General features: G+C 41.3%; 1 non-coding gene across 1 annotated transcript; it reads right to left on the bottom strand.

Annotated features, from left to right (window-relative positions):
- Positions 1–9,478: 9,478 nt before the first annotated feature.
- Positions 9,479–9,550, bottom strand: TRNAC-GCA (transfer RNA cysteine (anticodon GCA)). The gene has a single exon. It is a non-coding gene; the product is annotated as a tRNA-Cys (tRNA).
- Between the last annotated feature and the right edge of the window lie 2,095 nt (positions 9,551–11,645).

Below are 11,645 nucleotides of genomic sequence, written 5' to 3'. Positions count from 1 at the left end.
GGTATCGAGCCCTCCCCCACCATTGGCAATGCGAGCTTACCCGGATCGGCTATTGTTGCCGCCACCTTCTCTTGACCAGCTGCTGGTACTCCTGGCGCCACCTGTGGGGGAACAAGAGGAACACTCGCTTTCGCGACATCTCTCGATTGCCGCAACTGCTTCATTAACACTCTGGCCTCTTCGGCCGGATCTCCCGGGGTCGCTGTGCCCCCCACCTTTGTTTTAAGCCATGCGGTCAACTGAGCGGCCAATTCTGGGGGCATTTCATCATCCTCGGTCGAGGTGATCACCACTGGGATAGGCTGGCCTAAAACTGGTTCCTGAACCGGGTTACCAGCCGGTACTAGGGGGACGATGGGCGGCACCACTGGTGCCGGGACCCCTCCCCCGAGACTGCCCTTTCTTTGACCCGCTTCCCTCTTAACCCGGGAACCACTCCCGGCAAGGCCGGGCCTATTACCTTTTTCGGCTGACCTGGGTCGTCCATTGTAGCCAATTGCTTCTTTACCTCCGCCAAACCTCTACCGAGCGATTGGACTTGACCGAGCTTTCGGTCCATACACGCCATCCGGTTCGACAACAGGCGTAACATCTTCTCCATCTCGGAACCCTTTCCTGCTTGCTTGCTAGGCATGGTTTCGAGTCCTCCGCCTTTGGTCGATCCACGAGGTCCTGAAATCTGTGTCGAAACTGAAAGATAAAAACAGGATTACCACGTTCAAAATTGCTGCTTGTTCCGTCGAGGGCTCACGAGCAACGAGTGGGTGCAGCCTTCCGATCCGAGGAACAAGAGGACGATCTTCTGGGTTCCCGCTCCTTTATCCTTCTGCGGGAGGGCGTATACCCGTCCCTGATACGCCTACTGGGCGTGGTCTTCCTTCGAGGTGTCTAGGACAACCCCTCTCGGGCGGGGGAAGGCGCGCTCCGGCTATGCCGCTTTGGGCATACCGAGAAAAACAAAGTGAAAATGCCAGTACTGATGCAAAAGAATAATTAACAAATGTTTAAACACAGAACCTGAAGGAGTAATTCAAGACTGGGAGCTGATTAGTAGCTTTTATTATTTTGTTCAAAAGAACAGCTATATTTTAGAAAAACTTGTTCAAAAAGGTAGACAATATTACATGCTAAGTACAAAAATAAGAGATAAGGGCATCTTTCATCATATCAAACATGTCACAAGCATACGACATTCAACCATTCAGGAACAACAGGAAATTATAACGTGTGCAATATATTACAGTGACCAATATTTACAGTGGACGAACAGGCACAAGAATGCTGGAGAAGGCCACGGTCTGCAAAGTAATTTGGAGGGTATTACTGGAAAATTATATATACGAAAAGTACATTCCTTTAAACAAATTCAGATATTCTCAGTTTTTTTGTTAAAGAAAAAATGAACAAAGTAATGTACAAAGAGTAGTGATAAGCAACAGGGCGATTCAGATGAGCTTATCACCCATGCAGACTCGAGAGTGGCAATGGGCCTACGCGTTTCGAATCCTACTGGTCTATGAGGATTCTCTTCAGGGCCTTTGGTTATATCTAAAAGAAGAAAAGAAAGATTGAGGGGGAAAGTTATACAAGATGTGCATTCAGTGAATCAGCATCAGATTCCTCACTCAGGTCTCACCCCCTCCTCCACAGCTTACCCAAATGGTGAAATTACATCCAGATAATCAAATTCACAGCATCATGGCTGGGGGGAAAAAAACCTGTACCTGAAAATGATCAAGGCAGACTAGAGTTACCTACGTGACCTAATCAGGGTGGCTGAAGAATGAAAGAATTGGAAAACTTATAGTCTTACCTGCCTTGATAGTAGGCGGGAATGCTATGCTAGAGGCAGAGTCACTTGGAAGAACGATTGTGGTACCTATAAATCAGTGGACACATATATAATCAGGGCAGGTTTCTCGCTGGTAAAGAGCTAGAAGTTCTAAAATAGCTGCAACAGTCCTTACCTATTATTATTGAGCCTTTATTTTAGAGTGCAACCGCCGTCGGAATGAGAGTAGAACAAAGCATGATGTCTATAAAAAAGTAATGGAGCAAAAGCTTCAGTTAACTGCAACCGCCTCAGGATACTAACGTATCAATGTGTAACTGCTGACATATCTTACCAGAAGGACTGAACATTCAATGTTGAAATTACTGTAGCCGACACTTTATTTAGAGTAGTTTGGGGAACCTGGGGGAGAACCAACATTGCGCCCGTCAGTACATTTGGAATGCTACCCACCAGTAGTTCAATAAGGCTCGAAGGAAGCAACGCGGCTTACCGTAGTTAATTGCGAAGGGCGTGGTCCGCCAAACGCGGCTCGCTGATTACAAACGAATCACAGGCCCTGCAAAATATAACATGGCAAATGTCAGGGGACCGTTGGAACGGGTATGACTAAATTTAAAAAGGTTGTAGGCGTGTTACCGTAAACGCGGCGCTGCACGCTGAGGGCATTTTGAAGATAATTACTGCGGTAGAAACAACGGGGTAAGAGTTAGTTACGAGGCGGTAAAGTGTAAATGGCTAACACTGCGAGACATGCGTCTAGTAATACTCACAAATGAATCACTAGTCCAAAACCTCAGGCGACGGCGTAGCGGGAGGCAGCACTCTGGCACAAGCGCCTTAGCTAGCTGGGCTGCCGTGCGACCGCCCATATATACAGGTCAATAATTGGTATACGCCCACTACGTTTCCCGGTAGTCAGTTTGGAAACAGAAAACCAGGGCCGGATTAGCAGGTCCGCAAAGGTTTCCAGTGGTCTACTAGAAAAAAACGGAATTTGCATGCATAGGAGGAGTGAATGATAGTGAAACAAACCTGCTTATAATTTAAATATTTCACTTAGTTCATTCAGCCCAGACACAGCAGTGTCAAATTTGACTATTAAAAAAGCTTCCCGTTTCGACAATGCAAGATTTTGATCGCCACCACGGGGATTTTTTTCCACTTTGGAAATCACAGTCCATTTAAGGTCACTGACAGCATGTTGCATCCGCGTCCAGTGGAGCACCAGAGGGGCGTTTTCGACCTTCCTTTTGATTCTCGATTTATGTTGCGAGATCCGGTGACGGATCTCCTGGTTGGTTTTACCTATGTACAGTAGGTGGCAAGGGCATGTAATGCCATAAACGACAAACTTGCTCTTACAGTTACTGAAGGATTCGTGTTTCCAGAAGATACCGTTATGCTGGAACAATGAACCCTCAATAGAAGATTCACAACACAGGCACGTGCCACATCTGTGGTGTCCGAGAATGGGGGGCATCCCCATCATTTGGCGCAGTGTCGCAGGTTTAGATGCTGGCATAGCAGCCCGAACAATGTGGTTGGCAATGTTATTTTCCTTTTTAAAAGCAAATAGAGGCATATCTACAAGACTGTCATCCAGATCTTTCACTAGGTGCCAATTCTGCTTTATGACTTTTTTCAGATGATTGGCATTAGGGCAGTATGTCGTGACACAAACCTGTCGTTTCAGTTCAGGTTTAGTTTTGCGTTCTAGGGTGGTCTCACGTGGTGTCCATTGTGCTCTCCTCATACAGCTCTTCACGAGTTTCTTAGGGTAACCCCTATCACACAATTTAGATGTTAATTTTGCTGAGTGATGTTGAAAATCTTCCTTGAATGTGCAGTTCCTGCGAACTCGCAGGAACTGCCCATATGGGAGATTTTCTTTGAGGTTCCTAGGATGATTACTTGAAAACATCAGGGACTTGTTTCTGTCAGTGGGCTTGCTGTATAGAGTAGTGGCCAATTTCCCTTCACAAGGGAAGACTTCCACGTCTAAGAATGCAATCCTCCTAGTCGAACTGGAAATACTGAATTTTATATCAGCAGTTCTATCATTCAACCATTGGTGGAACTGGTCAAGAGTGTCACTATCACCCGTCCAAGTCATGAAAACATCATCAATAAACCGGAGCCACGCTCCGATGTATTGAATGAAAGGGTTGTTCTGATAGATGTATGCCTCTTCAAACATTGCCATAAATAATACCGCCAATTCTGGTGCGAAGGGGCAGCCCATGGCTACTCCTTTGACTTGGTAGTAGTATTCGCCATTAAAGCAGAAGTAGTTCTTCTTTAAGGCGAAAGCTGCCAAGTCCACAATGAATTTGGTGGGCACCTGCGTCGGTCTAGGTCTGGAATCAAGATAATGTGTGAGTACTGCTATCGCCTCATCTTGAGGGATCTGGGTATATAGAGCAGTTACGTCCAAAGTAACTAGTCTGTCTCTGTTTTCACAGAACTCAATACTTTCTAATTTGTTGATAAAATCAGTTGTATCCTGAAGGTAGGATTTTACACTGATCATGAATTCTTTTAAAAAACAGTCTACATATTTGGCTGCTGGCTCTAGCACAGAACCACACCCTGCAACGATAGGTCTGCCAGGCGGATGGTCAGGATCTTTATGTATCTTAGGCAATACGTAAAACATCGGCACTTTCGGATGTAGAATTTTAAGATATTCGAGTTCTTTTGGTCCAACGAAGCCTAGGTCAGAACCTTCTTGTATGATGGCAAAAAGTTCATTTTGAAGGTCTATAGTTGGGTCTTTATTTATTTTACGATAACAGCTACTGTCTGCCAGCTGTCTCATGACTTCGGTAGTATAGTCGTTGATATCCCACACTACAATCGCTCCGCCTTTGTCGGCCTGCTTTATTATGACCGTACTGTCAGTTTTAAGATTATTTAGAGCTGTCATCTGTGCCTTGGTGGTATTATATTTTACATATTTCCTCTCTTTTTCCATAGCCGATATAGCCGACAAAACACTTTTTTCGAAGGTCAAAAGGCTTTTTGGAACTTTACTTGCTGGGGGACAGAAGGTGGATTTATTCCTAAGGCCAGTAACCTCCATTGGCTGATTGCTGGGGGCTTCCTTAAAGAACAAGGTTAATCTTAATTTCCTACAGAATTCAATGAATTCTGACTTCATTTTAACGAAGTCTGTTCTTTTAGAGGGGACAAATGACAGGCCTTTTGCCAACACGCTTTCCTCGTCAGATGTTAAAACTTTTTTAGATAAATTGAAAATAGGCGACGCATCTAGTTTTTGTAATGCTGCCGTCTGGTTTTCATTTCCCACGGGGTGTTGGTTCTCACTCGACCCCTGGGTAGTGTTTGGCCTCTCCCTAAAAAATGGGGGTTTGACGATTGGTTTTGTTGTTGTTGGTTAGCGTTCCAGTTCCTATTCCTATTAGGACGGTTGTAATTGCTGGTGGAATCCCTGTCAGTTCCTGATGACGATGTATCACTGAAGGAAATAAACTGCTTTCGTGATCTTCCCTGGTTTCCTGGAAGGAAACGTCTCGATTCCGCCTTGGAATAAAAGTCGGCCTGCAAGTATGGGTATATGTTATCTAGCGAAAAGCCTTTTTTATCCTTCTCAAATTGGTTGGATTTTTGGGTTATCGTGTAGTCTTTGAATTCTTGGACTTCTTTGTTAACTTTATCCAAAAGTGCCTTGGCGTCTGCTATGGTAGGGTTAATGCTTATTTCTGACTCTAGTTTAGAGATTTCGGCTAGTTCTTCTTTTGATATTCGGGCAGCTGTCTCAACTGTTAGAACCATCAAATCTCTACTGCATTTAGTTTCTATCATGGAAAAACCTTTCTTAAATATCGGGTCCTCTGTAAAAATTACAGGTATATTCTTAATTTGTAAACCAGCAGGAATGGTGCCTTCCCGGAGGTGTTGCAACAAGAAGTGACCATGGAGGTCTGTCCTTATCTGCTTCTTCTTAAGACGGATTAGTTTATCCGATTCGTTAGACGTAGTAGCTGTCTCACTTAGGGTAACTGAGGAGAAGACAGGTGGGTCACTGAGGAAGTTTCTGATATGATCCTCTGTATAGGCGAAGGTGTCTTTTTCTGCCATTACTCTAAGAAATCAATGAAAAGAAAAGAAAAGTTTAAAGACCTAAAAAAGGGGAAAGATTAAAGAATAGCATGTACATGGGACACAATCGCACAATTAATGCAATGTAAAAGGATAGCGTAAAGTCTATCCTTGCTTCAAATGGATGAACAACAGAACCTCGCGGGCCTGCGCCCGCTATTCTAACCAAAAAACTACAAAGGGGGGGCTCTAATCAGTATGGCTGAGCCAATATCCAGAAAAACAAAGTGAAAATGCCAGTACTGATGCAAAAGAATAATTAACAAATGTTTAAACACAGAACCTGAAGGAGTAATTCAAGACTGGGAGCTGATTAGTAGCTTTTATTATTTTGTTCAAAAGAACAGCTATATTTTAGAAAAACTTGTTCAAAAAGGTAGACAATATTACATGCTAAGTACAAAAATAAGAGATAAAGGCAGGTAAGACTATAAGTTTTCCAATTCTTTCATTCTTCAGCTACCCTGATTAGGTCACGTAGGTAACTCTAGTCTGCCTTGATCATTTTCAGGTACAGGTTTTTTTCCCCCCAGCCATGATGCTGTGAATTTGATTATCTGGATGTAATTTCACCATTTGGGTAAGCTGTGGAGGAGGGGGTGAGACCTGAGTGAGGAATCTGATGCTGATTCACTGAATGCACATCTTGTATAACTTTCCCCCTCAATCTTTCTTTTCTTCTTTTAGATATAACCAAAGGCCCTGAAGAGAATCCTCATAGACCAGTAGGATTCGAAACGCGTAGGCCCATTGCCACTCTCGAGTCTGCATGGGTGATAAGCTCATCTGAATCGCCCTGTTGCTTATCACTACTCTTTGTACATTACTTTGTTCATTTTTTCTTTAACAAAAAAACTGAGAATATCTGAATTTGTTTAAAGGAATGTACTTTTCGTATATATAATTTTCCAGTAATACCCTCCAAAATACTTTGCAGACCGTGGCCTTCTCCAGCATTCTTGTGCCTGTTCGTCCACTGTAAATATTGGTCACTGTAATATATTGCACACGTTATAATTTCCTGTTGTTCCTGAATGGTTGAATGTCGTATGCTTGTGACATGTTTGATATGATGAAAGATGCCCTTATCTCTTATTTTTGTACTTAGCATGTAATATTGTCTACCTTTTTGAACAAGTTTTTCTAAAATATAGCTGTTCTTTTGAACAAAATAATAAAAGCTACTAATCAGCTCCCAGTCTTGAATTACTCCTTCAGGTTCTGTGTTTAAACATTTGTTAATTATTCTTTTGCATCAGTACTGGCATTTTCACTTTGTTTTTCTGGATATTGGCTCAGCCATACTGATTAGAGCCCCCCCTTTGTAGTTTTTGGGCTTTGGGCATACCAGCCGGGCCACGCCCACCCCGCCCAAATTGGCTTCCTGGGAGGTTCGGGCCCCCATCCATACGTTCGGGGGGACCGAGCGGTCCCCCCTTTCCATTTTATTTGAATAGGCAGTGGTACATAGGACCAATGCCTCTACATACAATGATTGTTTTGAAACATTCTTAAAGGGGAAGAGGTTTTTACGGGACACCTTATCATTTGAGGATTGGTTACCACGATCACTGAGATGGTGATGAAGTATGATTGTTTTGGGCCAAATTATGGTGGAAAAACATTTCTACGTACCACTACAATTCGGTATTTGGAAGGTACAACCAAACACCCCTTTCGAATACCTTCCATTTAATACATCAGAAAAAGCCATTTTGCGTTTGCAAATGGCCTGATTCTTCAGACCAGCCTTCTTGCAACTGCAATGATAGTTCGTACATCTTGCACGTAGGCAGAGCTTTTAAGGAAAAATTAAATAGTTCCTACGCCAAGTTTTATACGCCATTTCTTCAGTGCAATACAAGAAAGCACCAAACAGTATAACAAAGTTGTCAATTGGTTTAATAGTCCATTCCCTTTGTTTAGTGCTGTGAAAGGAAGAGCCGAATTCCAAAATTGATCAATGATGTTTCAGAAATTTCCCAAAGGGAATAACAAGCCGAGTGTTAAAAACTGCATTTACTCACAGGTTTTGAGCAGGAAACACTGTGCTTCAAACAAACACATACTTTGCATGCACAGAGAAGAGGTGGAATATATGTAAGACTGAAGACACAGGTGAAATGAGAAATAGATTGACTGCTTCGCTGCCAAGTTTTATACGCCATTTCTTCAGTTAAATACAAGAAAGCACCAAACAGTATAACAAAGTTGTCAATTGGTTTAATAGTCCATTCCCTTTGTTTAGTGCTGTGAAAGGAAGAGCCGAATTCCAAAATTGATCAACGATGTTTCAGAAATTTCCCAAAGGGAATAACAAGCCGAGTGTTAAAAACTGCATTTACTCACAGGTTTTGAGCAGGAAACACTGAAATGCTATTAAAGTGCAATATCCAAGGGAGCACTGACTCTGTCAAAGATGATCCAAATGGAATTGATGAAAAGTCCCAATTACAAACAACAGAATCAAAATAGGGAGTGGGGACACCCGGATTTGAACCAGGGACCTCTTGATCTGCATTCAAATGCTCTAGCACTGAGCTATATCCCCAGCTTTAAAGTACTACCAGAATGACAAAATATCAGTACATCATGAAAGAGTGAGAGGATAATGCTAAGTTGTTCCGGAAAGTACAACCTTGAAACTGTGGAACAAGAGAAGTAGTCCTTAATATTATTTATTAAAAGAAAACTGGATCATTTAAAAATAAGATATTTGTTTCATTGTTATTTTATTTGAATAGGCAGTGGTACATAGGACCAATGCCTCTAAATACAATGATTGTTTTGAAACATTCTTAAAGGGGAAGAGGTTTTTACGGGACACCTTATCATTTGAGGATTGGTTACCACAATCACTGAGATGGTGATGAAGTATGATTGTTTTGGGCCAAATTATGGTGGAAAAACATTTCTACGTACCACTACAATTCGGTATTTGGAAGGTACACCCAAACACCCCTTTCGAATACTTTCCATTTAATACATCAGAAAAAGCCATTTTGCGTTTGCAAATGGCCTGATTCTTCAGACCAGCCGTCTTGCAACTGCAATGATAGTTCGTACATCTTGCACGTAGGCAGAGCTTTTAAGGAAAAATTAAATAGTTCCTACGTTGCACAAAAATGAAGTGCTTCAAACAAACACATACTTTGCATGCACAGAGAAGAGGTGGAATATATGTAAGACTGAAGACACAGGTGAAATGAGAAATAGATTGACTGCTTCGCTGCCAAGTTTTATATGCCATTTCTTCAGTGCAATACAAGAAAGCACCAAACAGTATAACAAAGTTGTCAATTGGTTTAATAGTCCATTCCCTTTGTTTAGTGCTGTGAAAGGAAGAGCCGAATTCCAAAATTGATCAATGATGTTTCAGAAATTTCCCAAAGGGAATACCAAGCCGAGTGTTAAAAACTGCATTTACTCACAGGTTTTGAGAAGCAAACACTGTAATGCCATTAAAGTGCACTATCCAAGGGAACACTGACTCTGTCAAAGATGATTTAAATAGAATTGATGAAAAGTCCCAATTACAAACAACAGAATCAAAATAGGGTGAGAGGACACCCGGATTTGAACCAGGGAACTCTTGATCTGCAGTCAAATGCTCTACCACTGAGCTATATCCCCAGCTTTTCAGTAAAATCAGAATGACAAAATATCAGTACATCATGAAAGAGTGTGAGGATCATACTAAGTTGTGCCAGAAAGTACAACCTTGAAACTGTGGAACAGGAGAAGTAGTCCTTAATATTATTTATTAAAGGAAAACTGAATCATTTAAAAAACAGATTTATTTGTTTCATTGTTATGTTATTTGAATAGGCAGTGGTACATAGGACCAATGCCTCTACATACAATGATTGTTTTGAAACATTCTTAAAGGGGAAGAGGTTTTTACGGGACACCTTATCGTTTGAGGATTGGTTACCACAATCACGGAGATGATGATGAAGTATGATTGTTTTGGGCCAAATTATGGTGGAAAAACATTTCTACGTACCACTACAATTTGGTATTTGGAAGGTACACCCAAACACCCCTTTCGAATACCATCCATTTAATACATCAGAAAAAGCCATTTTGCGTTTGCAAATGGCCTGATTCTTCAGACCAGCCTTCTTGCAACTGCAATGATAGTTCGTACATCTTGCACGTAGGCAGAGCTTTTAAGGAGAAATTAAATAGTTCCTACGTTGCACAAAAATGAAGTGCTTCAAACAAACACATCCTTTGCATGCACAGAGAAGAGGTGGAATATATGTAAGACTGTAGACACAGGTGAAATGAGAAATAGATTGACTGCTTCGCTGCCAAGTTTTATATGCTATTTCTTCAGTGCAATACAAGAAAGCACCAAACAGTATAACAAAGTTGTCAATTGGTTTAATAGTCCATTCCCTTTGTTTAGTGCTGTGAAAGGAAGAGCCGAATTCCAAAATTGATCAATGATGTTTCAGAAATGTCCCAAAGGGAATACCAAGCCGAGTGTTAAAAACTGCATTTACTCACAGGTTTTAAGAAGCAAACACTGTAATGCCATTAAAGTGCAATATACAAGGGAACACTGACTCTGTCAAAGATGATCCAAATGGAATTGATGGAAAGTCCCAATTACAAACAACAGAATCAAAATATGGTGAGGGGACACCAGGATTTGAACCAGGTACCTCTTGATCTGCAGTCAAATGCTCTACCACTGAGCTATATCCCCAGCTTTAAAGTACTACCAGAATGACAAAATATCAGTACATCATGAAAGAGTGAGAGGATCATACTAAGTTGTTCTGGAAAGTACAACCTTGAAACTGTGGAACAAGAGAAGTAGTCCTTAATATTATTTATTAAAGGAAAACTGTATCATTTAAAAAACAGATATTTGTTTCATTGTTATTTTATTTGAATATGCAGTGGTACATAGGACCAATGCCTCTACATACAATGATTGTTTTGAAACATTCTTAAAGGGGAAGAGGTTTTTACGGGACACCTTATCATTTGAGGATTGGTTACCACAATCACTGAGATGGTGATGAAGTATGATTGTTTTGGGCCAAATTATGGTGGAAAAACATTTCTACGTACCACTACAATTCGGTATTTGGAAGGTACACCCAAACACCCCTTTCGAATACTTTCCATTTAATACATCAGAAAAAGCCATTTTGCGTTTGCAAATGGCCTGATTCTTCAGACCAGCCTTCTTGCAACTGCAATGATAGTTCGTACATCTTGCACGTAGGCAGAGCTTTTAAGGAAAAATTAAATAGTTCCTACGTTGCACAAAAATGAAGTGCTTCAAACAGACACATACTTTGCATGCACAGAGAAGAGGTGGAATATATGTAAGACTGAAGACACAGGTGAAATGAGAAATAGATTGACTGCTTCGCTGCCAAGTTTTATATGCCATTTCTTCAGTGCAATACAAGAAAGCACCAAACAGTATAACAAAGTTGTCAATTGGTTTAATAGTCCATTCCCTTTGTTTAGTGCTGTGAAAGGAAGAGCCGAATTCCAAAATTGATCAATGATGTTTCAGAAATTTCCCAAAGGGAATACCAAGTCGAGTGTTAAAAACTGCATTTACTCACAGGTTTTGAGAAGCAAACACTGTAATACCATTAAAGTGCACTATCCAAAGGGAACACTGACTCTGTCAAAGATGATTTAAATAGAATTGATGAAAAGTCCCAATTACAAACAACAGAATCAAAATAGGGTG

Source organism: Lissotriton helveticus, chromosome 1_2 (genome assembly GCF_964261635.1).
Source record: "Lissotriton helveticus chromosome 1_2, aLisHel1.1, whole genome shotgun sequence".
Taxonomy (NCBI): domain Eukaryota; kingdom Metazoa; phylum Chordata; class Amphibia; order Caudata; family Salamandridae; genus Lissotriton; species Lissotriton helveticus.
The sequence above is the reverse complement of the archived record's forward strand: the minus strand, read 5'-3'. Positions and strand labels throughout refer to the sequence as shown.